Raw genomic sequence first — 26,535 nt, 5'->3', positions numbered from 1 at the left:
TCTTCCCCATCCACACAGTAAGCATAGTTCTTATTCAGTAACGAGGAGGAGCTGGGAAACTTTAGATTCCAGAAAGATGAGGACAAAAATAACCCTCAAATTTCTAAAATTTTGGAAAAATATAACCAAAAAAAAAATTTTTTTTTTTTTTGAGACGGAGTCTCACTCTGTCACCCAGGCTGGAGTGCAGTGGCGCGATCTTGGGTCACTGCAACCTCTGCCTCCTGGGTTCACACCATTCTCCTGCCTCAGCCTCCCAAGTAGCTGGGACTACAGGCAACTGCCACCACGCCCAGCTAATTTTTTGTATTTTTAGTAGAGACGGGGTTTCACCATGTTAACCAGGATGGTCTCGATCTGACCTCGTGATCCGCCCGCCTCGGCCTCCCAAAGTGCTGGGATTACAGGCATGAGACGCTGCGCCCGGCCGAAAAACAATTTTTAATGTATAGCTAGCTGAGCTCTTGAGAAGAGGTAAGTCAGGAGATTCTCAGGTGCCAGAAACCAGGTGGGAACTGAAATCTGGGGCAGTAGGTTTAAGCTGACGCTATGGCTGATCTAGTTCATCTGAGGTCGTTCATCTGCCCTAGTTAAGTCTGAGCTGTTAATCTCAGTAACCAGCAGCTTCCTATACCCAAGTGTAGGAAATGAGATTTTGTATAGTACAAGGTGGGAAGTTAGCACTAAGATCCCTTAGCAGAACCAGAACTCTCAAAGAAATGTGACCTCAGCAGAAGGATGGATTCGAAAAATTCATTCACCAGGACAGGCGGACTCCAAGGAAATTTATCACTTCCTTCCTGGTTTATCTGAGAATTTTAGACAACAGGTCTACAACTTACAAGAGTTTGGGGTTTGGAATAATACCACCCTATGGGTCTGGAAACCCCCAAGTAGGAAAATTAACATAAAATTGGTTCCATGGAAAGAGATAATCCAGGAAGCCCAGCGAGGCAAATGCAAAATTACTCTGAGGGCACCTGCACACACACCACCCACAGGCAAAGCACCACTGAAAATGAGAGATAACCATCCAAACGTATAAGGAAATATCCACTATCAGCAAGAGTCTGCAGACAAAACCAACAAGAGTATCAAGACTCAAAAATTTCAGATAAAGAAAAAATTGACAGAGACTATAAAACAAGAATATTTAAGTAGACACAAAAGAAATAATTAAAAGTGGCTGTGCAGAAGCTCTTTAGTTTAATCAGATCCCATCTGTCTATTTTGGCTTTTGTTGTCATAGGTTTTGGTGTGTGAATAGGCAACCTACATAATGGGAGAAAACTTTTGCAATCTATCCATCTGACAAAGGGCTAATATCTGGAATCTACAAAGAACTTAAATAAATTTACAAGAAAAAAAACAAACAACCCCATCAAAAAGTGGGCAAAGGATATGAACAGACACTTCTCAAAAGAAGACATTTATGCAGCCAACAGACATATGAAAAAAAAGCTCATCATCATTGGTCATTAGAGAAATGTAAATCAAAACCACAATGAGATACCGTCTCACGCCAGTTAGAATGGCAAATCATTAAAAAGTCAGGAAACAACAGATGCTGGAGAGGATGTGGAGAAATAGGAATGCTTTTACACTCTTGGTGAGAATGTTAATTAGGTCAACCATTGTGGAAGACAGTGTGGCAATTCCTCAAGGATCTAGAACTAGAAATACCATTTGACCCAGCAATCCCATTACTGGGTAGATACCCAAAGGATTATAAATCACTCTACTATAAAGACACATGCACAAGTATGTTTATTGTGGCACTGTTCACAATAGCAAAGACTTGGAACCAACCCAAATGCCCATCAACGATAGACTGGATAAAGAAAATGTGGCACATATACACCATGGAATACTGTGCAGCCACAAAAAAGGATGAGTTCATGTCCTTTGTAGGGAAAGGACATGGATGATGCTGGAAACCATCATTCTCAGCAAACTAACACAAGAACAGAAAACCAAACACTGCATGTTCTCACTCATAAGTGGGAGTTGAACAATGAGAACAAATGGACACAGGGAGGGGAACATCACACACCGGGGCCTGTTGTGGGGTGGGAAGAGGCGGGAGGGATAGCATTAGGAGATATACCTAATTTAATTGACAAGTTAATGGGTGCAGCACACCAACATGGCACATGTATATATATGTAACAAACCTGCACATCCTGCACATGTATCCCAGAACTTAAAGTACAATAAAAAAAAAAAAAAAAAAAGTGGCTGTGCCTGGTGACTCATGCCTGTAATCCCAGCACTTTGGGAGGTTGAAGCAGGCGGATCACCTGAGGTCAGGAGTTCGAGACCAGCCTGGCCAACATAGTGAAACCCTGTCTCTACTAAAAAATACAAAACTTGGCTGGGTGCGGTGGCTCACGCTTATAATCCCAGCACTTTGGGAGGCTGAGGCAGGCAGATTATGAGGTCAGGAGATCAAGACCATCCTGGCTAACACGGTGAAACCCCGTCTCTTCTAAAAACACAAATAATTAGCTGGGCGTAGTGGCACACGCCTGTAGTTCCAGTTACTTGGGAGGCTGAGGCAGGAGAATCACTTGAACCCGGGAGGCGGAGGTTGCAGTGAGCCGAGATCGCACCACTGCACTCCAGCCTGGGTGACAAGAGTGAGACGCTTGTCTCAAAAAAAAAAAGAAATAATTAAAAGTGTAAAGAGAACACACATCATGAAAGAAGAATGAACTATTTGGGGAATGATCCCAAAGAAAACTCAGGCCCAAATGATGGGAAGTGCCTTTATACTGCCTTCTGTCTGGCAACTGTCAGGATCTTTAGTGAGATAAGACCCCCAAAGGTCTAGAGAATGTCCAGCCAGGCAAGTGGCAAGTGGCAAGCCAGACTGCTGCAAGCCTATCTGTGCTGTGCATACACCAAGCTGCATCAAAGTTATGCTTCCAGGAGGGCTGAATCACCCTGCACTTTGGAGCAAAGCCCAGTTTGGCCAAATGACCTTTCAGCAGACCCTTCCTAGAGTTACCTGTTGTTTGCAGAGTTAATAAGAAAATCAGTTGGTGTTGTATTGCCTTGCTTTTAAGCTCAACTGTGGCCTGGGCACAATGGCTCACGTCTGTAATCCCAACACTTTGGGAAGCTGAGGCAGGCAGATCACGTGAGGTCAGGAGTTCGAGACCAGCCTGGCCAACATGGTGAAACACTGTCTCTACTAAAAATACAAAAATTAACTGCCTGTGCTAGCATGTGCCTGTAATCCCAGCTACTCGGGAGGCTGAGGCAGGAGAATCGCTTGAACTCAGGAGGCGGAGGATCGTGCCACTGCACTCCAGCCTGGGCAATAGAGCAAGACTCCGTCTCCAAAAACAAAAGGATCAACCTTGGGGTGGGGCACAGATCAGTTTTCTGCAGAGAGAGTCATGATGCTAAGCCAGAAAGATACACCAAGACTCAGGAAACTGTTCTATAGTGTGGAGTCTACAGAGAACAATTATAGACTCACTGGATGGTCAGACAGGAAGGGATCTTGGGCATCATCTTCTTAAACCTTTGTTTTCCATAAAAGGAAACAAGCTCAGAAAGGAGAATTAATTTTCACGAGGCTGTACCCCAAGTTTGTGAAACAGATGAGGCTCAGACTTGGTGTCTCCAGCCCTGAACCTGCAGCAGAGCTGGCTGAAAGCAAGCCTGCGTGAGTGACCTGGCCTGCCCGGCCTGCCCTTTCTGTTTCCTCCCTTGGATGGAGCCCCTCCTCCTCCACCCACAGACTTCTTTTTTTTTTTTTTTTTTTTTTGAGACAGAGTCTCGCTCTGTCGCCCAGGCTGGAGTGCAGTGGCGCGATCTCGGCTCACTGCAAGCTCCGCCTCCTGGGTTTACGCCATTCTCCTGCCTCAGCCTCCTGAGTAGCTGGGACTACAGGCGCCCGCCACCGCGCCCGGCTAATTTTTTGTATTTTTAGTAGAGACGGGGTTTCACCGTGGTCTCGATCTCCTGACCTTGTGATCCGCCCGCCTCGGCCTCCCAAAGTGCTGGGATTACAGGCGTGAGCCACCGCGCCCGGCCCCACCCACAGACTTCTAAGAGGGGAGCACAATCGGGGATATGTAAGATGGGCAGGAGGCAGGATGGGTTTCCCTCATTAGTTGACGTAATTACCCTGCAGGGGAGTAGAATTATATGAGAATTTTATTTTTGTGTCAATAGGGTTTGGTTGTGTCCTCACCCAAATCTCACCTTGAATTGTAATAATCCCCATGTGTCAAGGGTGGAGCCAAGTGGAGATAATTGAATCGTGGGGGGGGTGGTTTCCCTGATACTGTTCTTGTGGTAGTGAATAAGTCTCACGAGTTCTGATGGCTGTATAAAGGGCAGTTCCCCTGCACATGCTCTCTTGCCTGCCACCATGTAAGACGTCATGTTGCTTTTCCTTCGTCTTCCGCCACGATTGTGAGGCCTCCCCAGCCGTGTGTAACTGTGAGTCCATTAAATCTCTTTTTCTTTATAAATTACCCAGTCTCAGGTATTTCTTCAGAGCAGTATGAAAATAGTCTAATGCAAATATACTGTCTTCAGGGGAAAATCAAATTCTGCTGATAAGACTTTACTTCGGGTTGCATTGTAATAAAATAATCTCTAATGGTAAAACTTTAAGCAGGTACAACCTAAGAACAAGAAGAGGCAAGGAAGAGATACAAGCACCCCTCTCCATGCCTCAGCCCAAACTTAGGCCACCCCATCTAGCCTCTCAGTGATCTAGCTCTAGTATAAGAACCCAAAAGGGAAGACTGGGAAGGGAAGAAAAGGACTAATCCATGCCTAGGAGGAGAAGCACCAGCCAGCCAGCCTGCAGCAAGCCCACAGAAGATCTGGAAAAGAGCAAGGCTAATTTAGTCTTGGAACGTGACTCAGAGCCACCAGAAGCAGCTGTCACCCTGCTTATCCCCTTCCTGCCCTGCCTATCATTCACTCCCCCGACTCCCTGCAAAAACCTCCTGCCTGTATGACCTGTTGGCTCCTAAGTGAGGGAGCAGCTCCTCTTCCCTTGGTGACGCCTCTGTGTGGGCTCTCTAACCAACCATATGTTTGAGCATGCCACACAACCCTGCAAAAAGAGACAGTAAGGCTTGTTCCTTGGGGACCCTAGTGTCGGCGAGGGTGAACCTTCCCATCTGAGGAAGGAGGTGAATGTGAACTGCCTCATCCTACACGAATGATCTGGGGACAGCAGAGGGGACTCCACTGAACCCTTGGGTCAATTAGCCCGAAATTAAATTTAAAGGGCAATGACATGGAAATGAAAGATGGTCATTCCACTAAGAAGAGCAGATGCAGCACTGTGGTTAGGAGCACGGCCTCTGGTGTGCGACAGACCTGGGTCCTGGCGCTGCCGCTTTCTGCTCATGTGACTTCATGTAAATTACTCAGCTCTCCAAATTCCAGGTTCCTTATCTATAAAACAGGATAATAACAGCTAGCCCAAGGAGTTACTGGGAGGATTAAACGAGACAGTGCATTAAAAGTACCCAGTTCTGTGTCTGCACGTTGTAGGTGCCTGATAAATGTTACTTCCTTTCTTCACCCTGGGCCAGATACCACTGAAGATATGAAGAATAAAAAATGCTGATTGCAGAGAAAAGTTACGTACAAAGGGAAAACCCTGAAGACCCACATGAGGATGAGACCAGACAGGTCAAAAAGAAGGAACAGCAACAGGACTGAACAAAATCTTACCTCATTTCATTCTAGGACTCCAGAGTCTTGGAGTTTCAGGGATCCCTTGGCTTCTCTTCCCCTCAAATCCTCTTTTCCACCCAGGTGTGTCTGTCTGTGTCTTTCACAAACTGATCTACCCAGGTGCCAAGACATATGCCAGCCAAGCAAGAAGCTCCTGGCCCAGAAGGTGGTTGACTTAGCCTCTGCTCCATCCCTGCTGGGGATCCCCTTACCTTGTACCAAAACCCTTGCCTGAATCCTGACACCTGGTTGCCCAAGCCCTTGGCCTGGGCCCCTGATGCGTCTTTTGTTCTCCAGGCTCCAAGTGTGCATTCCAGGCAGCTCTCAGCTGACCTGGCCTGGGCCCTCTTTGACCAGACCTTGGACACTCATTTCTCCCTGTCTCAGCTGACCTCTCTGATTTCAGACCTGCCAGGTTTTCAGTCTTCATCCAATCTGCCTAGATTCTCACTCTTCTTCCCTCCTTAACAGGTCTATCCCACTCTTGCCTGAGACCCAGGATGACAAGTAGCAACTCAAAGACCAACTGGAATCCAACGATGACCGTTGCAGGGTAGGAGTTTAAGAAAAGAAAAGCTCCGAGTTATCTCTCCTGTAAGGAATAGCACTGCCTGAAGCAATTACTCTGGAAGGCAATTTGGCAATATCTAGGAAGGCCAAGGATGTGCGTACCCCATCACTCAGAAGATTCATTCGTATTGGTCAGGATAGACTAGGACAGTGATACTGCTGTTAAAAACAACTCACAGGCCGGGCACGGTGGCTCACGCCTGTAATCCCAGCACTTTGGGAGGCCGAGGCGGGCAGATTACGAGGTCAGGAGATTGAGACCATCCTGGCTAACATGGTGAAACCCTGTCTCTACTAAAAATAGAAAAAAAAAAAAAAAACACAAAACAAATTAGCCAAGTGTGGTGGCACGTGCCTGTAATCCCAGCTACTAGGGAGACTGAGGCAGGAGAATCTCTTGAACCCAGGGGGCGGAGCTTGCAGTGAGCTGAGATTGCACCACTGCACTCCAGCCTAGGTGACAGAGCAAGACTCCATCTCAAAACAACAAACAAACAAACTCACAAATAATCAACAGTATAAGACAACGAAGGTTTATTTCTGCCTCATGCTGCTCGTCTCTCCCAGCTCAGCTGGAGTGTCTGTTTCAAACTGTCCTCATGCGGGGACACAGGCTGATGGAGGCTCATTTTCTGCAACTTCAACAGTGACCATAGTAGGGAGAAGAAAAAGGTAAGTTGCATACAGGCTCAGGGAGGCTTCAAATGCTCACATTCATTGGCCAAAGCAAGTCATATGGATGCTTCTATCTTCAATGGCATGGAGAAATGCAACCCAAGGCACTCACCGCAGGTTTTCCAGACAGCAAGCTGGTTAGTACTGGATAGATTTTCCCTTTTCCCAGCTAGAGGGGCAGTGCCCAGCTCATCTTCCTGCACTGGTATCTTCTTCCTCCCCGATCAGAGATGACTGTAACATCCCACAAGGCTCAAGGTCCTTAGACAAATCTGATAAGCCCAGCACCCCAAATCCAGACTGCCTAGCACTAAGCATCTTGTGTCTCCCCTCTAATAAAGCTACACTCTTATACTTTCCCTACAGAAAGAGACACTGCAGTGTGGAAGAAGCTTTCCACTGGAATGAACCCCCAGCCCTGAGGGCAGGTGGTCTGGCCCTGGCATCACCGAGAGAGACTGTACGCATGAAGCCTTGCTAACCCTGGTCTTGTGAGTTTGTCCTTTTATAAAATAGCTCCTATTTCTTTATGCATGTCTTGTGACATTGTAGAATTCATTCAATGCTTTGCATGACCAATGTCAGACCTGAGCAACCCATCTGGAACAATAGCTAAGAAGAGAATCAGAAATACTGGTGAACAGCAATAATGACTCACACAGTCTAACCTCATTCAAAAGCCAATATTTGGTCTACTCTTATTCCTGGATGGAAATATACTCTTCCTTTCTCAAGGGAGATAACTGAAAGGCCCCATCCCAACAAGGCATCAAGCTTAAAGCCCAAGATATCAATTTTTCACAGTAATTTTTACATCAAAGTGATGAGTAGTTATCTCTAGATCTTGAGTCAATGTCTCTTTATTAGAAGACTAAAAAGATAAGCTGTCTTTGCCAATGTACCAATATTTAATGTTGAACCATGGGACAAGAAAATGGCAGTAAACACTCCCATTCAGAAAAGAGAATAATGGGTCACAGCAATTCTGAAATCTCAGAGTATTCTTCCCCAGGGATAAAGTGCATTCTTGATTAGGTCTTGACTTCATCTCCTGGAACATTCTCTGTAGGCCTGAGCTTACCCTTCAAGAGATAGCCCTTTTCTACCATCTTTGGCCACAATTGCAGGGGAACCCGGAAGATAGGCTCTCCTTATGGGCAGAGCATCCTCCTAAGCACATTGTCTGGAGGATCCAAAGTTTGTTTTGAGATTCAAATGAAGTCTAGATGAGGTCAGTGGTTCTTTGGCAGCATGTATAATTTTCTCAAAACCCTTAGTCTCTTATCATTTGATTCCAGGTAATGCTAGGGGTCAAACTTCCTTTATAAATAAATCTCCTGTTAGCTATATTTCTTTACTTTCTTTCTACCATGCCACTCTAGATTTAATTGAAGATAGTTTGGTCCACACCCTTAATCTTTTTCCCTGGTACATTTTGTCTAATTGCTAGAACAGGGACCATTACTAAAAGATGCCTTAATACATCCAGAGATTTTTTAAATGGGCGTAACATCTATGGCTGTGATTTAATCCTTGCTTACAAAACTAAATTTTCATCATTCTTTGTCCAAGCCTTTCTCAATTTTATCTTTGACTGTTTGGAGATAAGAAGCATTTGCTTTTTCCAGACCTAAAAGGGGTGTACATTGGCCAACTCTTTCCTGAACTCATCTCTTTCTTTTAATACCTTGCCAAGCATTGTCAAGAGTAAGTAACACACAATATTCTGCTGACCAAATGCAGTGGCTCATGCCTGTAGTCCCAGCACTTTGGAAGGCTGAGGCAGGAGGATCGCTTGAGCCCAGGAATTCTAGACCAACCTAAGCAACAGGGTAAAACCCTGTCTTTACAAAAAAAAAAAAAAAAATTAGCCTGGTGTGGTATCATGCACCTGTGGTCCCAGCTACTTGGGAGGCTAAGGTGGGAGGATAACTTGAGCCTGGGAGGTCAAGGCTGCAGTGAACTGTGATTGTACCACTGCACTCCAACCTGGATGACAGCATGAGACCTTGTCTCAAAACAACGACAACAACAAAATTCTGCTTTCCAGACTCTTTCCCTAAATCTGTAAGTTCATTAGGTAAATTATCTACCTCTCAAATTCCTACAAGTGCTGCTGTACATAATGTTTCTCCGCTGCGTAATGTGGGTGACTATTTCTCCAGCCTTCTGTGTTTTCTCACTGCACATCACACAGCACCTAAGCCAGCACCATGAACAAGTGTTTTGCTGAAGGAGTGCTGCTCTGCAGTTACTGATTTATGTTTCAGACAGAATGGAAGGTTATGCTGACTGAACAAGATAAACTAAATCTCAGGAGCTAAAATCAAGATAGATCTCTTCCTCATGCTACGTATCCATCATGGGTTAGCTAGGAGCAGAGCTCCATGCTGTTCTACTCACCAGAAGGAGGAGGATGCAGCCTCACCACCCAGATGAGTCAATCCCAGCACTTTGGGAGGGCAAGGCAGGAGGATTGCTTGAGCCTAGGAGTTCGAGACCAGCCTTGGCAACATAGGGAGACCCTGGGTCTACAAAAAATAAAAAATAAAAAATGAGTTGGGCATGTGGCTGCACAACTGTGGTCCCAGCTACTTGGGAGCCTGGGGTGGGAGGATCGCTTGAGTCTGGGATTGTGGCAGTAGGAAGGAAAGGGAGAATCCCATACTAGATTCTAAGAGCTTCCACCTGTGAGTGACATTTACCACCCCCACTTATATCTCATTGGCCAAAGATGTCACTTAGCTAGGTCTAACATCAAGGGGACAGGGAGTACAATTGTGTCTTGGGTCCAGCAAGAGGAAAAATGGAAATTTGGTACATGGTAAACAGCATCAATGATTGCCATTCAGCTTTAGATATATATCCTTGAGAGACTCACATATATATGACCAGGAAAACTCAATACAAGCATGGTTCTTGACACATATTTTGTAATAGCAAAACATGGAGTGGGGACAACTCAAGTGTCCATCACTGCGACAGTGGATTTTTTTAAATGTGGTATATTTGCATAATGATTTTTTTTTTTTGAGAGACAGAGTCTCACTCTGTTGCCCAGGCTGGAGTGTAGTGTCGTGATCTCAGCTAACTGCAACCTCCGCTGCCTCCCAGGTTCAAGCGATTCTCCTGCCTCAGCCTCCCGAGTAGCTGGGATTATAGGCATGTGCCACCACACCCAGAAAATTTTCGTATTTTAGTAGAGATGGGGTTTTACCATGTTGTCCAGGCTGGTCTCAAACTCCCAGCCTCAAGAGATCCGCCCGCCTTGGCCTCCCAAAGTGCTGGGAGTACAGGTGTGAGCCACCATACCTGGCCCATAATGAAATATTTTTAACAATTTAAATGAAAAACTAGAATTACAAGCATCAACCTGGATAAATCTCAAAAATATAACATTGAGTGGAAAGGGCAATTTGTAGAATACAGCATGATGCTATTCGTGTAAATTTGTAAATATATGCAGCATTATAACATAGTGCTCATAGAAGTACCTGTAACTGTTGAATTGAACAAGCAGGACTCATGGATATAATCATAAAGCAACTTTATTGTTCTCCATTAATGTTCCTTTAAATTTATTTAGTTAGGCATGTTCTTCCTTCACCCCAGAGAAATTTAGGCAGTTCTATCCAGTAAACAATGTCCTCCAGTTAATAAATAATGTTTTAATGTAATCATCATAACTTTTTACTGTATTTGGTTACTCCTTTTATCAGTCAATTATTGCCATAACTATGCTACATAATAAACCAGCCCAAAGCTCAATGACCCACAGAAATAAGCTTCCATTTCTAGCTGGCAAGTCTGAGGGTCAGTGGAGTGGCTGCGCTGATACGGGCTGGCTCAGCACTAAGCATGAGCTCCATTGGAAGAAGCTCCAGGTGTTGGCCAGGCACAGTGGCTCACACCTATAATCCCAGCACTTTGGGAGGCTGAGGCAGGTGGATCACCTGAGGTCGAGAGTTTGAGACCAGCCTGAACAACATGGAGAAACTCCGTCTCCACTAAAAATACAAAATTAGCTGGGTGTGGTGGCAGATGCCTGTCATCCCAGCTACTCGGGAAGCTGAGGCAGGAGAATTGCTTGAACCCAGGAGGTGAAGATTGCAGTGAGCCAAGATCACACCATTGCACTCCAACCTGGGCAACAAGAGTGAAACTCCATCTCAAAAAAAAAAAGAAGACGCTCCAGGTGTCTTATTCTTTAGGAACACCGGTCTACCTGGGAAATGTTCTCTTGATGATGGCAGAGGCACAAGAGGAAAGTCTCCAGTGCAAGGGCACTGCAAGCCTCTATTCATGTGACACCAGCCCACAGCCCTCTGGCAAGTCACATGGCCAAGCCCAATACCAATGGGGTGGGGAAGTACACTCTACACTCTGCCCCGGGAGGGGAGGGAATGCTTACAAACTATGCAGCTCAGGCCAGCTACAGAAGAGCCAATCCAGTGGAGAAAGAGACTGACTCCTCCCCCACCTTGCCAACCCTAGTTTCTGACCCCTCCAGATCAGAGAAGGGAGAGGAAGGGAAAGGGGCAGGAAGTTCTTACTTGACCAATACTGGCATCATCCTCTGTAGCCTAGGAAATGGTTAAAGGTGACTCTCATGGATGCTGCCATGAGTTTTCAGGGTCTTCAGGGATCTTTAGAGCTCCCAGTCTCCTGATAATGACCAGTGCATGTCTTATCTAGCTGGTCACTGACTCCCTCCACAGCCCTGAGAATCAGGAATGTCCCCAGCTTCTATCTGCAGAAGTCTCTTTATTCTTCTCCCCCAGGCCATCTTCTCCATGGGCTCTAGAAGATCCTCTGCAGCGCTCTTGCACTCGTGGCACAACTGGTCTCATGTTCTTCACTCTGGCAAACTATGGGAGTGCAGGGACCCCCAGTGAAGCCACCTACCTTGGTTCTACCTTTAAAGTAGCTGGTCAACCAGTGACCACCTTTGTTAGTCCATAAAGATACTACCTGAGACTGGGTAATTTACAAACAAAACAGGTTTAATTGCAGGGCAAGGTGTTCATGCCTGTAATCCCAGCACTTTGGGAGGTAGAGGTGGGTGGATCACCTGAAGTCGGGAGTTCACAACCAGCCTGACCAACATGGAGAAACCCTGTCTCTACTAAAAATACAAAATTAGCCAGGTGTGGTGGCGGGTGCCTGTAATCCCAGCTACTCAGGAGGCTGAGGCAGGAAAATCGCTTCATCTCGGGAGGCAGAGGTTGCAGTGAGCCGAGATCGCACCATTGCACTCCAGCCTGGGCAACAAGAGTGAAACTCCATCTCAAAAAAAAAAAAAAGAAGTTTAACTGACTCATGGTTCTGCATGGCTGGAGAGGCCTCAGGAAACTTACAATCATGGCAGAAGATGAAGCAGAAGCAAGGTATGTCTTACATGGTGGTCAGAGAGAGAGAGAGAGAGAGAGAGAAGGGGAAAGCACCAGACACTTATCAAACAACCAGATCTCATGAGAACACACTCACTATCACAAGAACAGTATGGGGGAAACAGCCCCCATGATCCAACCACCTCCCATCAGGTCCCTCACTCAATACATGGGGATTACAATTTGGATCACAATTCAAGATGAGATTTGGGTGGGGACACAGCCAAATCATATCATCACCCTTTAGATTTCTCAAGTGAGAGTCTGGCACTTGTCCCCTGAACACCCAAAAAAAAGTGCAGAGGATGCTCATCCAGGCTTGAGGTGGGAGGTAGGCCCTTCTGACCTCTCCCCTTTGGAGAGCATGTACCTTGGAGCTCACTAACAGGAGATGATGCCATAAATCCTCCTCAAATCTCGAATCTCTGACTCATTTATACTCTCATGGTGGATGAGGGTTAGGGGTTGTTCAGCTGGTCTTCCTTCATAAATCCTCCAACAGGACCTCACTTCTCATCTATTGTCTGGGTGCCTCAGCTGGAACTTCCACTTTACCTGCCTTATTGATATACAAACCTTTGTAGTAATCATACAGAAACATAAGCGAGAAGGAAATACTCCAACATCAGGATAGTTGCTACATCCCTGGGGAGGATGTGGTGACAAGAAGGGCATCAGAGAGGGACAAAGAGGGTGGCCGGGATGGTGAATTTTATGTGTCAACTTGGCTGGGCCATGGCACCCAGATATTTCATGAAACATATTATTCTAGATGTTTCTGTGGAGATATTTTTTAGATGAGACAAACGTTTAAATCAGTAGGCATTGAGTACAGTGGGTTACCCTCTGCAACGTGGGCAGGCCTCAGCCAATCAGTTTGAAGGCCTGAGTAGAGCAAAGACTGACCTACCCCAACCAAGAGGGAATTCTGCCAAAAGACTGGTGTTGTTTTTTGGTTTTGTTTGGTTTTTAGTTTACACAAAGGCAATTTATTCACAGCAAACAATTTGAGGAGTCCTGTTCACAAACAGTGAACACAGCAACCCTCCTTCTGGAAGATACCGTCAGAGCGGCTGGGGGTGATGTCCTCAATCTACCAGATCTTCATACGTGAGCGGGCAAGGTTTCGGGGGACCAACCACACCCCAGGTCCAGGGGTCTTGGTCCTATTTCCTCCTGTGGCCAGGAGCTTGATGTGTAAGGCAGTGATGCCCAGCTCCTTGCCCCTCTGGACCACAGCCTGAGCAGTCAACATGGCAGTACATGAGGAGGATTCATCTTGGTCAGCCTTCTCCTTCATCCCACCGGCCACATGGTAGGTGGTTCCTTGCCAGAAAGATCAGTGACATGGACAAAGGTGTCATTCAGACTGCCTTAGGATTTAAACTGCAGCTCCTCCCTGGGTCAGCAGCCTGCTGGCCTATCCCAAAGATTTTGAATTTACTAGTTTCCACAATTGCCCGAGTCAAATCCTTGAAAGAGAGAGAGACCCTCTGATATGGTTTGGCTCTGTGTCCCCACCCAAATCTCTTCTCGAATTGTAATCCCCACATGTCAGAGGAGGGACCTGGTGGGAGGTGACTGGATCATGGGGGCGGATTTTCCCCATGATGTTCTCATGATAGTGAGTGAGTTCTCATGAGATCTGATGGTTTAAAGTGTGGCACTTCCCCCACTTCTCTCCTGCTCCACCATGGTAAAGATGTGCTTGCTTCCGCCATGATTGTAAGTTTCCTGAGGTCTCCTAACCATGCTTCCTGTTAAGCCTTTGGGACTGTAAATCAATTAAACCTCTTTTTAAATAAATGATCCAGTCTCAGGTAATTCTTTATACCAGCATAAGAATGGACTAATACACCCTCTTTTTTTCTGTTTCTCTGGAGAACCCTAACTAATATAAGGACTTAACTATAGATGGACAAGGTAAGGCAAGATGAGTACTATAGCTTGTAAAAGTTTTTTTTTTTCTCTCTCTCTCTTTTGCTGTTAAAACCTGCACGGGCAGTTCCTGCCTTTTGCTACAGTGCATTTTATCCCTGGGTCAGGTTATGTTGCTCTTGGCCAAAGACTGCTTTGAGACAAATGCATTCCTGGAAACTACGTTGTAAATCCAATTGTCATAAAGCAGATTGAGCTTTCCCATGGAAACAATGTTACGTTGAAGAATAACAGCAGGACTAGTACCCTGCCCTTGCACAGAGCTTCGTAGATCAAAAAGGACTTTCACATCCACTGTTGCATTTACTCCTGGAAGGTACGCAATATGTTCTCTGCTTTTACAGAAGAAATTGAGGCGCAAAGAAACAATTTGCTAGGGTCAGATGGTTAATAAAGGACCCAGCTGGGACTCAGTCCTCATTTGGTGGTCTTTCCAACTTCTTAACCATGCAAGGTCTCAGCTTCACACATAACAAAAAGTGTAACCATTGCAAAAATTCCAGAACTCCAGGCCCCCACAACTACAATTTTGCTCTTAAGTCACACACACACACACACACACACACACACACACACAACAGGTAAATGGGCATACTGATTCCTCAAGAGACCCCTGAACTATAAAGCAGACATTTAATATGTAAATAACCACCACAAAGTTCCAGTGTGGTGGTTCACGCCTGTAATCCCAGCACTTTGGGAGGCCAAGGCGGGTGGATCACAAGGTCAGGAGATCGAGGCCACCCTGCCTAACACAGTGAAACCGCATCTCTACTAGAAATACAAAAAATCAGCCGGGCGTGGTGGTGGGTGCTTGTAGTCCCAGCTGCTGGGGACTACAGGAGAATGGCGTGAACCCGGGAGGCAGAGCTTGCAGTGAGCCGAGATTATGCCACTGTACTCCAGCCTGGGCAAGAGAAAGAAAAAAAAAAAAAAAACCTTGGACTTGGCTTCTCCAGACCCCTTACTGGGAGGCACAGCCTTTGGCTGTGATGACACTCCTACTTTGATATTGCAGCTATACTATATTCTGCTCCACTAATAAATGCATATTTGGAAGCACCGCCCTTGTGAACCTCTGAACTTTCTTTAGAAATTGAGCCCTGTGGCCGGGCGCGGTGGCTCAAGCCTGTAATCCCAGCACTTTGGGAGGCCGAGACGGGCGGATCACGAGGTCAGAAGATCGAGACCATCCTGGCTAACCCGGTGAAACTCCGTCTCTACTAAAACATACAAAAAACTAGCCGGGCGAGGTGGTGGGTGCCTGTAGTCCCAGCTACTTGGGAGGCTGAGGCAGGAGAATGGCGTGAACCCAGGAGGCGGAGCTTGCAGTGAGCTGAGATCCAGCCACTGCACTCCAGCCTGGGCGACAGAGCGAGACTCTGTCTCGAAAAAAAAAAAAAGAAATTGAGCCCTGTTTAGTGGCAGCTGCAGTGCATCGCCACCGTTACAGGTGGAGTTATTTATTTTCCCCCAAAATTTTTGTGCTGCAGTTCTAACCCCCAGTACTTCAGCATGTAGCCTTATTTGGAAAGCAGGTCATTGCAAATGGAACTAGTCCAGATGAGTCATACTAGAGTAGAGTGGGCCCCTAACCCAATACAACTTATAAAAAGGAGAAATTTAAACAGAGGGAGAACATGCAATATTTCACAAACCAAGAACTAGCAGATGCTAGGAGGAAGATCTGGAACAGATCTCTCCCTGGTGCCTTCAGAGGGAGTGTGGCTCTGCCTACACCTTGATCTCAGACCTAGAAAGCCTCCAAATAAGTTTCTTTTTAAGCCACCCAGTTTGTGGCACTGTATTATGGCAGCCTTAGCAGACTAATACGTGTGCAGCAAGCCCCCATTCTCTCCCTCTCCCGCCTGCAACAAATGCTGCTGTCAGCTCAACTCTGGAATCCCTAGGTTCTCCCCCTCATCATTCTCCATGTGGGACCCTACGACTTTACCTCTCTTCTCCCCAAGTGAATGTATTCTCTTCTTAGCCAAAGCATTGCCACTTATTTGCAAAATACAAGTAGTTTGTCCACAGCATGGGAATTATTTGCCCAGAGCCCTACATACTTGCTCTCTCATATGAAAGGAAAAATAAATCCTGGGGCCCCCAAATCACTAAGCTAAAGGGACAAGTCAAGCTGGAAACTGCTTAGGGCCAACCCGGTCCCATTCTATTCAAAGTCACCCCTCTGCTCACTGAGATAAATGTGTATCTGATTGCCTCCTTTGGAGAGGCTAATCAGAAATGCACAAGAATGCAACCATTTGTTTCTTATCTACCCATGACCTGGAAGCCCCCTCCCTGCTTCGAGCCTCCCACCTTTGCTTCTAGTTGTCCTGCTTTTCCAGACCAAACCAATGTTCATCTTGCATATGTTGATTGACATCTCATGTCTCCCTAGAATGTATGAAACCAAACTGTGCTCTGATCACCTTGGCCACGTGTCATCAGGACCTCCTGAGGCTGTGTCACAGGTGCGCGTCCTCAACTTTGGCAAAACAAACTTTCTAAATTAGCTGAGACCTGTCTCAGTTTTTCGGGGTTCACGCTAGAGAAGACATGGTGTCCAGCTTCAGAATCCCAAAGTGTCAGACAAGATGAAGCCTTAGAAGTCAGGTATTTCGGCCGGGCGCGGTGGCTCAAGCCTGTAATCCCAGCACTTTGGGAGGCCGAGACGGGCGGATCACGAGGTCAGGAGATCGAGACCATCCTGGTTAATACGGTGAAACCTTGTCACTACTAAAAAGTACAAAAAACTAGCCGGGCGAGGTGGCGGGCGCCTGTAGTCCCAGCTACTTGGGAGGCTGAGGCAGGAGAATGGCGTGAACCCGGGAGGTGGAGCTTGCAGTGAGCTAGGATCTGGCCACTGCACTCCAGCCTGGGTGACAGAGCGAGACTCCGTCTCAAAAAAAAAAAAAAAAAAAAAAAGAAGTCAGGTATTTCAAGCCTTGCAATTTGCAGAAAAAGAAGATGAGGACAAGGAAAGGGGGGTCATTTTCCAAGGATCACATGCATAGCTCATTAATATTAGGGGTGTGATGATGACCCAGGAGTTCTGACTCTCAACTCAGTGCCTTTTTATCTGTCAATACTAGGTTTGCCTCCAGGGGTGATTCTCGTTACCAGCTGTCCTGATGTGCACCTCTCTTGCTCCTTAAAAGTGAATTGTTGGACATGCATGGTGGCTCATGCCTGTATTCTTAGCACTTTGGAAGGCTGAGGCAAGAGGATTGTTTGAGGCCAAGAGTTCGAGACCAACCTGGCCAACATAGCAAGACTCCCCCATCTCTGTTTTTAAAAAAATAATTTTTAAAACAAATAAAGTGAATTGAATTTAGAATAGCAAACTTGGGCCAGGAGCAGTGGCTCATGCCTGTAATCTCAGCACTTTGGGAGGCCGGGTGGGGAGGATCACTTGAGGTCAGCAATTTAGGATCAGCCTGGGCAACATAGTGAGATCCCATGTCCACAAAACATTAAAAAAAATTAACAGGGCATAGTGTCACAAACCTATGGTCCCAGCTACTTGGGAGGCTGAGGTGGGAGAATGGTTTGAACCTGGAAGATCAAGGCTGCAGTGAGCCATGATCACTGCACTTCACCCTGGGCAACAGAGCCAGATCCTGTCTCAAAAAAAAAGAATAGCAACCTTGATTGAGTCATCTTTGTAACCCCCTTCAGCAGTCCTTCACTGTGTGAGTATTTTTTGTTATTGTTGTTTGTTTGTTTGTTTGGAGAGACGCGGTCTGGCTATCACCCAGGCTGGTTTCATTTAAACTATTAGGCTCAAGTGATCCTCCCCCCTCAGCCTCCCGAGTAGTTGAGACAAGTACACAACACCACACCTGGCTGATTTTTAAAAAAATTATAGAGACAGAGTCTTGCTATGTTTCTCTAGCTGGTCACCAACTCCTCACCTCAAGCGTTCCTCCCACCTCAGCCTTCCAAAACCCTGGGGTTACCATCATGAACCACCATGCCTGGCCTAATAAATGTTTTAATTGGATTGATCAAAACATCCCTTTCTGTTCAAATCTAGAAGATCTATAGGGAATAAAACTCTAGGTCAGTGTTTCTCAAAGTGTGCCCAGGGGAACCCTTGCAAAACTTTTTTTTTTTTTTTGGAGAAGGAATCTTGCTCTGTCACCCTGGCTGGAGTACAGTGGCGCGATCTCGGCTCAGTGGTCTGCAGTAGAGTCTGGGGACACAACTTAAAAATAAATTTTGCAGGCCAGGTGTGCTGGCTCACACCTGTAATCCCAGAACTCTGGGAGGCTCAGGTGGGTGGATCACCTGAGGTCAGGAGTTCGAGACCAGCCTGGCCAACATGACAAAACTCCATCTCTACTAAAAATACAAAAATTAGCCAGGCATGGTGGCAGGAGCCTGTAATCCCAGCTACTTGGGAGGCTGAGGCAGGAGAATCGCTTGAACCTGGGAGGCAGCGGTTGCAGTGAGCAGTGAGTCGGAATGGTGCCATTGCACTCCAGCCTTGGGCAACAAGAGTGAAACTCCGTCTCAAGAAAAAAAAAAAGAAAAGAAAGAAAAGAAAAGAAACACAGACACCTAGGTACCGCTCCAGAGACTAATTCAACAGGTCTGGAGTGCAGCCTGGGCCTGGGGGATTTTTAATAACCACCCAGGTGACTCTCTGGGCAGGCAAGATTGAACCCACTGCACTAATGCTTTAAGACACTTGAGCATTCTGTGTAAAGAAAGTAAACAACTTGTCAGTTTGCTAGTACTCACACCACTTTTAAAACTCAAAGTTGCCAGGCACAGTGGCTCATGCCTGTAATCACAGCACTTTCAGATGCTGAGGCAGGTGGATCACCTGAGGTCAGGAGTTCAAGACTAGCCTGGCCAACATGGTGAAAACCCATCTCTACTAAAAATACAAAAATTAGCCATGGGGGTGCCCGGCCGCCTGTAGTCCCAGCTACTCAGGAGGCTGAGATGGGAGAATCACCTGAACCTGGGAGGTGAAGGTTCCAGTGAGCCAAGATTGAACCACTGCACTTCAGCCTGGGCAACAGAGTGAGACTCAGTCTCAAAAAAAAAAAAAAAAAAGTTCCATGTCCCAGGAACCTACTCAGTCCTGGACAAACCAGGACTATTGGTCAACCCAATAAGGAATGACATCTACATGCAATTAAAGATCAACAGGGGCCAGGTGCGGTGGTTCACTCCTGTAATCCCAGCACTTTGAGGTCAGGAGTTCGATACCAGCCTGGCCAACATGGTAAAACCCCATCTCTACTAAAACTACAAAAAATTAGCCGGGCATGGTGGCATGCGCTGAAATCCCAGTTACTCAGGAGGCTGAGGCAGGAGAATCACTTGAACCCTGGAGGCGGAGGTTGCAGTGAGTCAAAATCACACCACTACCCTCCAGCCTGGGTGACAGAGCAAGACTCCGTCTCAAAAAATATGGCCGGGCGCAATGGCTCATACCTGTATTCCCAGTACTTTGGGAGGCTGAGGTGGGTGGATCATGAGGTCAAGAGATGGAGACCATCCTGGCTAATGCGGTGAAATACCGTCTCTACTAAAAATACAAAAAAATTAGCCAGGCATGGTGGCGGGCGCCTGTAGTCCCAGGTACTCGGGAGCCTGAGGCAGGAGAATGGCGTGAACCTGGGGGGCGGAGCTTGCGGTGAGCCGAGATGGCGCCACTGCACTCCAGCCTGGGCGACAAAGCGAGACTCCGTCTCATAAATAAATAAATAAGATCAACAGGACACAAAAGTGCTGTGTTAGGAACTACGCAAAGGTGAGCCTGGTGTTTCTCAGTTGGAACACCCCTCCCCAGCCCACCCAACTCTGGCTCTCTCCAGTTCTTTCCAGAGAGTTCACAGGGAGTTGCAGTGTTCCTGCAGGGTGGTTGCTGCCCCTGCATCTCTAGTCCTGATTTCCTGACAATTCAGAAAGCATTTCCATGTTGGCCCAAAGTTTCTGTTTCCTGTTCCCTCCCAACACTATTTTTAGATCCAGCAGACATTTCCTGCCTTGGCCTGTCCCGCCCGCCTCAGTGTCTATCCCAGCCTCTGATATCAGGGTACATGCAGGGTGGGCCTCAAAGATGAAGTATCTGATTCCAGGTCTGGGACCCTGGTGGCCAGGAGCAGCTTAGCACCCAGCAGTGATCCCCCCAGGCTGTTGCTTTCCTGGTTTACTTTGTAAGCTGTAAAATAGTAGTTTCTCAGGTCCTTTTCCTTCAGCCTGTCTATACCAAGCTCCCTGTGCCTTTATCCATCCGTCTACAGCCTTAAAGGTGGACGAGCCCAACATGGTGGTATGTTGGCTGACTGTGCTACAACTTAACTGCGAGCAGACAGCAAAGTTTCAGGATTAAAGGTCTATCTGCAGCCTCCGTTTTCCAAACACCTCCTGTTTGTCAGGCACTATTCTCGTCTCGTTAAAGCTCACCGCAATCTTATGAGGTGGCAAAAGTCTTCATTTCCCAGATTAGAAACCTGAAGCTCAAAAAGGTAGACAACTCACCCCAAGGTGCACAGTGGCAGAGCCTCACCAAACTCCATTTCACCAACTGAAATGCCTCTATGTCAGCATTTTTCAGTGTTTTCTTTTCTTTTTGTAATCGCCCTCCTATGGAGCCTTTGTAGACATTTTTTCCCTTAATACTCCCTCCTTTATGCAACGTTAATACTACAGATAGACCACATATCAGCTTATGGACTGAATGTGTATCTATGCTTTATACATTTAAAAAATAAGAATTGGGCCGGGCACAGTGGCTCACACCTGTAATCCCAACACTTTGGGAGGTTGAGGCAGGAAGATTGCTTGAAGCCAGGAGTTTGAAACCAGCCTGGGCAACATAGCAAGACCCCGTCTCTACAAAAAGTTTTTAAAATTAGCTAGGCATGTTGGCATGCACCTGTAGTCTCAGCTACTTGGGAGGTTAAGATGGGAGGATCACTTGAGCCCAGGAATTTGAGGTTGCAGTGAGATCACTGTACTCCAGACTGGGCAACAGAGCAAGACCCTGTCTCTAAGGAAAAAAAAAAAAAAAAAGAAAGAAAAAATAGATTTTTTTACTCTTCAGGAGCCAATTTCGTCCCCTTCGGGTGGTAACACCCTTGTGGAGAATGCCAGCAGGGCTTGAAGTCTTACTGTTTTTTTTTTTTCTTGAGACAAATCTCGCTCTGTTGCCCAGGCTGGAGTGCCGTGGCACAATCTCTGCTTAGTACAAGCTCTGCCTCCCGGGTTCACGCCGTTCTCCTGCCTCAGCCTCCTGAGTAGCTGGGAATACAGTTGCCCACCACCACACCCGGCTAATTTTTTTGTATTTTTAGTAGAGACGGAGTTTCAACGTGTTAGCCAGGATGGTCTCGATCTCCCGACCTCATGATCCACCCGCCTCAGCCTACCAAAGTGCTGGGATTACAGGCGTGATCCACCACACCCAGCCAAAGTCTTACTGATTTATTCTTTTTGCAGCAGATGCTGGTGGAGAAGAAGAAGGTAAAACCATAGAGAAGAGTTTCCCAAACTGACATTCCCCAAACTGTAGTGTGGAGAGGTGGTTCCCAGGAAGGACTCCATGACCAAATGCACCTGGGAAATGCTGAATGCAACCCCCACCTTTGATTTTATCAAAACATCTGGGTAGCTACTTCAAAAACACTGTTTAACTATTTCTACAACTTAAATTATGTTTTACCAATATATCCTAATTTAACTTGACCATCAATCTCTCATTTTTCTCATCTTCTCATTTTTTCTCTCTCTGCATTTGAAATTTTCATAAATATTATAAAAATTAACTATATTATAATATGGCATAAATATTAATTGTATTATAGTGTAAATATTAATTGTATTATAACATTATATTAATTTTATATTGTGTTATGATTATATTGATTATATATTATATATAATATTGTTATATTAATTATATTGTATTGTTAATATTATAAATTACCTTGAGTTAATGTTTATAGAACATCCTTTTGGAAATGAGCCATAGATACAGGGTCGCTTTGTTTCCCATGTCAGTCTTGCTGGTGACATTGGCCTGTTTAGATGAATAAGCAGCTTTTTCTGTGATCCAGTCAAGTCAGGCCAGTCAGACCAAGGAGCTATGACCGTCGACACCAAGAGAACACAGCAGCGTCAGCCCACCTCGCTGTATTTCAGCCAGGTGCAGGCAGCAGGAACCCAAGAAAAGAAATACATCATGGCAACGTCATTAAACTCTCACTTACTTTGTGCCAGACAGCAAAGCTGCCACTGGCAGGGCCCCACTGTCTCTGTGGGGGCCACTGCTGCCTTATGGGAGCCCACAGCACGGAGCGTGGAGCCCTGGCCTCCTAGGTCCAGAGCAATCAGCAAAGGCGCCCAGCTGCTCTGAGAGCTCCTCTTCCCCAAGCAGCACAAGCCTGTTGCCTTGAAATCCCCTGCCCTGTCTCCACTCTCCTATCCCAGTCACGTTCTAAAAAAGGGGCCACACACCTGGCTTCCAGGAGCTTCATAGACTGATTGTATCAGAATCTCAGAGCATCAGAATGTGAGTTTCACACAGATGAGTCTGAAAAGACCCGTGTGTGAATTCCTGAAACACTAACTCTTAAAGGCCCCCATGTCAGACGCTTTGGGACCACAGCCTTTGTTCAGGTGAAACCCCTGATGCAGGCTTCTTGGAGAATTTATCTTGATGTGGCCTCTTAGCTGTAGTCAGGACCCTGGAGGGCAGGATGTGTTTGTTCATCTTTTTTGTCCCCAGTATCTAGCACAGTGCCAGGCATGTACTGCGTATTTAATGAATACTTGTTGCGTCAGTAACCAAATGTACAAATGAATGAAGGAATCGTCCCGCGCTTAGGGCAGAGTTATCAGCCCAGGCAGCTCTGTCTAAAGAACCTGGGCCTGCTCTTTAGGGAGAAGGGATCAGTAGTTAAAACCAGAACAACACCTGGACAGCACATGTGCAATTACTCACAGCATTTGCTTTAATTGCTTAGTAAATCCACACAATGTAACTTTATGCATCTCCAATAATTCCCTTGTTTGTTTTGAAAATCCTTGATAGAAAATAGACAGCGGGCTGAGCGTGGTGGCTCACGCCTGTAATCCCAGCACTTTGGGAGGCCGAGGCGGGTGGATCACAAGGTTAGGAGATCGAGACCATCCTGGCTAACACGGTGAAACCCCGTCTCTACCGAAAATACAAAAAATTAGCCGGGCATGGTGGTGGGCGCCTGTAGTCCCAGCTACTCGGGAGGCTGAGGCAGAAGAATGGCATGAACCTGGGAGGTGGAGCTTGCAGTGAGCTGAGATCGCGCCACTGCACTCCAGCCTGGGCAACAGAATGAGACTCCATCTCAAAAAAAAAAAAAAGAAAGAAAGAAAGAAAGAAAAAAAGAAAATAGACAGCAGGTGGGTGTTGCATGGAGTAGAAATGCCTGACTGCTGACACCTGGCCACCTTTCCCATGAACTGACAGGGACGGAACCCGTGCTGGGATCCTGAAGGGGCGGCTCCACAATAGCCACCTGATTCTGAGGGGTTGCAAGCTGGTCCTGTACCTATCCTGTCATGCATGAGGGGCCTCTGACCTGCCACACTCTGTCACAGCCCCCTCCTCATCCGTGTCATCCTCACGACCATCCTGGGAGGCAGGCAGCCTTGGAGACTTCGCTCCCATTTACGTTGAGACGTTTGGGGAAACCCAGGAAGAAATCCGACCCCCTTGGTACAGAGGTGAGAGAAGGAGGTAGAGACAAGACGCTGAAGAGGAGAGACACAAGCAGAGAGGGGGACAGGACCTATTCTTAAAAGAGGATGCGCCCAAGCCATGGCCGTGGTGAGACGCCCGGTCGCCCTTCCACTCTCGGCCACCAGGTGGCGGGCACAGGCCAACTAAGCCAGGCAGGGCTCAGGAGAAGCTGCCCAAAGGGCGGCCCAGGCAGAGGCAGCACTGCCAAGGTGGGACCATGCCCAGGAGGACACCGTGCAACACACATCCCACAACACACACAGTGCATCCCAACACACACACTACACAACATACATACCCCCAACACAACACAACACACACCACACATATACACCCCAACACACTACACACACCCCTACAACACACACCCCACAACACACACAATGCATCCCAACACACACTACACAACATACCCCCAACACAACCCAACACACACCACACATATACACCCCAACACACACTACACACAACCCTACAACACACACCCCACAACACACACAATGCATCCCAACACACACTACACAACATACATACCCCCAACACAACCCAACACACACCACACATATACGCCCCAACACACACTACATACACCCCTACAACACATACCCCACAACACAATGTACCACATACCACACAACGCATGCCACACACACCCCTATAATTCACACCCACAACACACAATGCATCCCAACATCCGCTACACAACACACATGCCCACAACACAACCCAATACACACCACAAACACCCTTACAACACACATCCCACAACAGAATGGACCATATACCACGCAACACACACCACACATACACACCACACACACCCCTACAACACACACCCCACAGCACGATGTACCACACAACGCATCACACATCCATACAACACACCCCACAACACACACACAACATACCACACAACACACATCACACACCCCACAACACAACACACAATGGACGACTCACCACACATACCCACAACACAACATAACACACAACACACACATCCCTACAACACACACCCGACAACACACCCACAATACAATGTACCAGACAACACACAACACACGCAGCATACACACAACACATAATGCAACACATAAACCTTACACACACATCACACAACACAAAAACAACACAGCACACACCACACACACCACAAATACACACCCCCACAACACATACCACTACAACAGATAAACACATCACACAACACTAAAACACCACAGCACACACCACACACACCACAAATACACACCCCCACAACACATACCACTACAACAGATAAACATATCACACCACACACACAACACACAGCATACACAGCCTACATATACAATATAGCTCCCATACACCACAGCACACACAACATATACCACAACAACACATATGACACACACAAAACATCACACACACACCCCCCACACCTGCAGCGACTGCTCACTATCCCTCCACTTTGGGACACATTAGATTCTTCTGCCCCACTCCACACCCTGCTTATTCAGCCTCCAACCCCAAACCGCCCCCAACAGCACTCCTCCCCTTTTTCTCCTGGTATCTACAAATTCCAAAGTGCTCTTCATCAGCTTTTCCCAAACACGCCTGCCCAGGCCTTTCCCTCCCACTGTCCCCGCACCTCCACTGTCCACTCCTCATGAGGGAAAAATAAAACCTCCGCCAGCGGAACACTTTCTGCTTCACCAGGAGTTTTCCCACCTGCTTTCCTTTTGACCGTCTCAACCATCCTATGAGGAAATAATGAGGACTGCCATTAGATGAGTTGGAAAACAGAGTCCAGGAGGCTGAGCTCCTTGCCCGTCCAGATGGGAGGACAGGGCCAGCTCTTCAGATCCCAGGGTGCACCTCTGCAACCCCCACATCCCGCAGCCACAGCCTGCGTTCCACTCTCCAGACACACACCTGTCACTGCAAAGAAGCCCAGGTGTGTTGGGAGGGACAGGTGAGGGGAATCGAGGGTCACTGCCCAGAAGAGGCAGAGAGCCCCATTCCACAAGGCTTCATCTGCTTTTCCAGAAGTTTCTACCCTGGGAAAGAGGCACTCACAACCAGAGCTGAATTCTCTAGGGCTGAATTCTCAGTCTTCTTTGCACAAAAGCGAAGAAGACTGAGAAAGTCACTTGCAACTTAGTGAATGGTCATTTCTGCTGGAATTTGTCGCATGTGTTAATGACTCAGCACAGGGACTCCAGGGACAAAGGTTCTCAACACCCTGGCCACACGAAATGGAAGCTGGGTCTCTGTGGGACTGAGACCCTCTCCCCCCATCCACAATTCCCAGCTTCAAGTTGTTTTAAATACAACAGAGGGACCCAAACCTCCTTTTGGAGGCAAGAGGTATCTGCATAAGCCCTGCCTGGATGCCATTTCTTCACCCGCATCCATAGCACCTTCAGGTGGCTCCTGTAGGGATGTTAAGAGGCAGTAATTAAGGCTGGGCACCATGGCTTACACCTGTAATCCCAGCGCTTTGGGAGGCCGAGG

General features: G+C 46.9%; 1 long non-coding RNA gene across 1 annotated transcript; it reads right to left on the bottom strand.

Moving 5' to 3' along the window:
* Positions 1 to 6,800: 6,800 nt before the first annotated feature.
* LOC135969923 (uncharacterized) lies at positions 6,801 to 25,879 on the bottom strand. The gene is made up of 4 exons (XR_010585280.1): positions 25,750 to 25,879; positions 22,246 to 22,449; positions 9,367 to 9,494; positions 6,801 to 6,926 (listed from the first exon to the last, which is right to left on the bottom strand). It is a non-coding gene; the product is annotated as an uncharacterized lncRNA (long non-coding RNA).
* Positions 25,880 to 26,535: the final 656 nt, after the last annotated feature.

The sequence above is a fragment of the Macaca fascicularis genome, chromosome 3, assembly GCF_037993035.2.
Source record: "Macaca fascicularis isolate 582-1 chromosome 3, T2T-MFA8v1.1".
In the NCBI taxonomy this organism is placed as follows: Eukaryota; Metazoa; Chordata; class Mammalia; order Primates; family Cercopithecidae; genus Macaca; species Macaca fascicularis.
The sequence above is the reverse complement of the archived record's forward strand: the minus strand, read 5'-3'. Positions and strand labels throughout refer to the sequence as shown.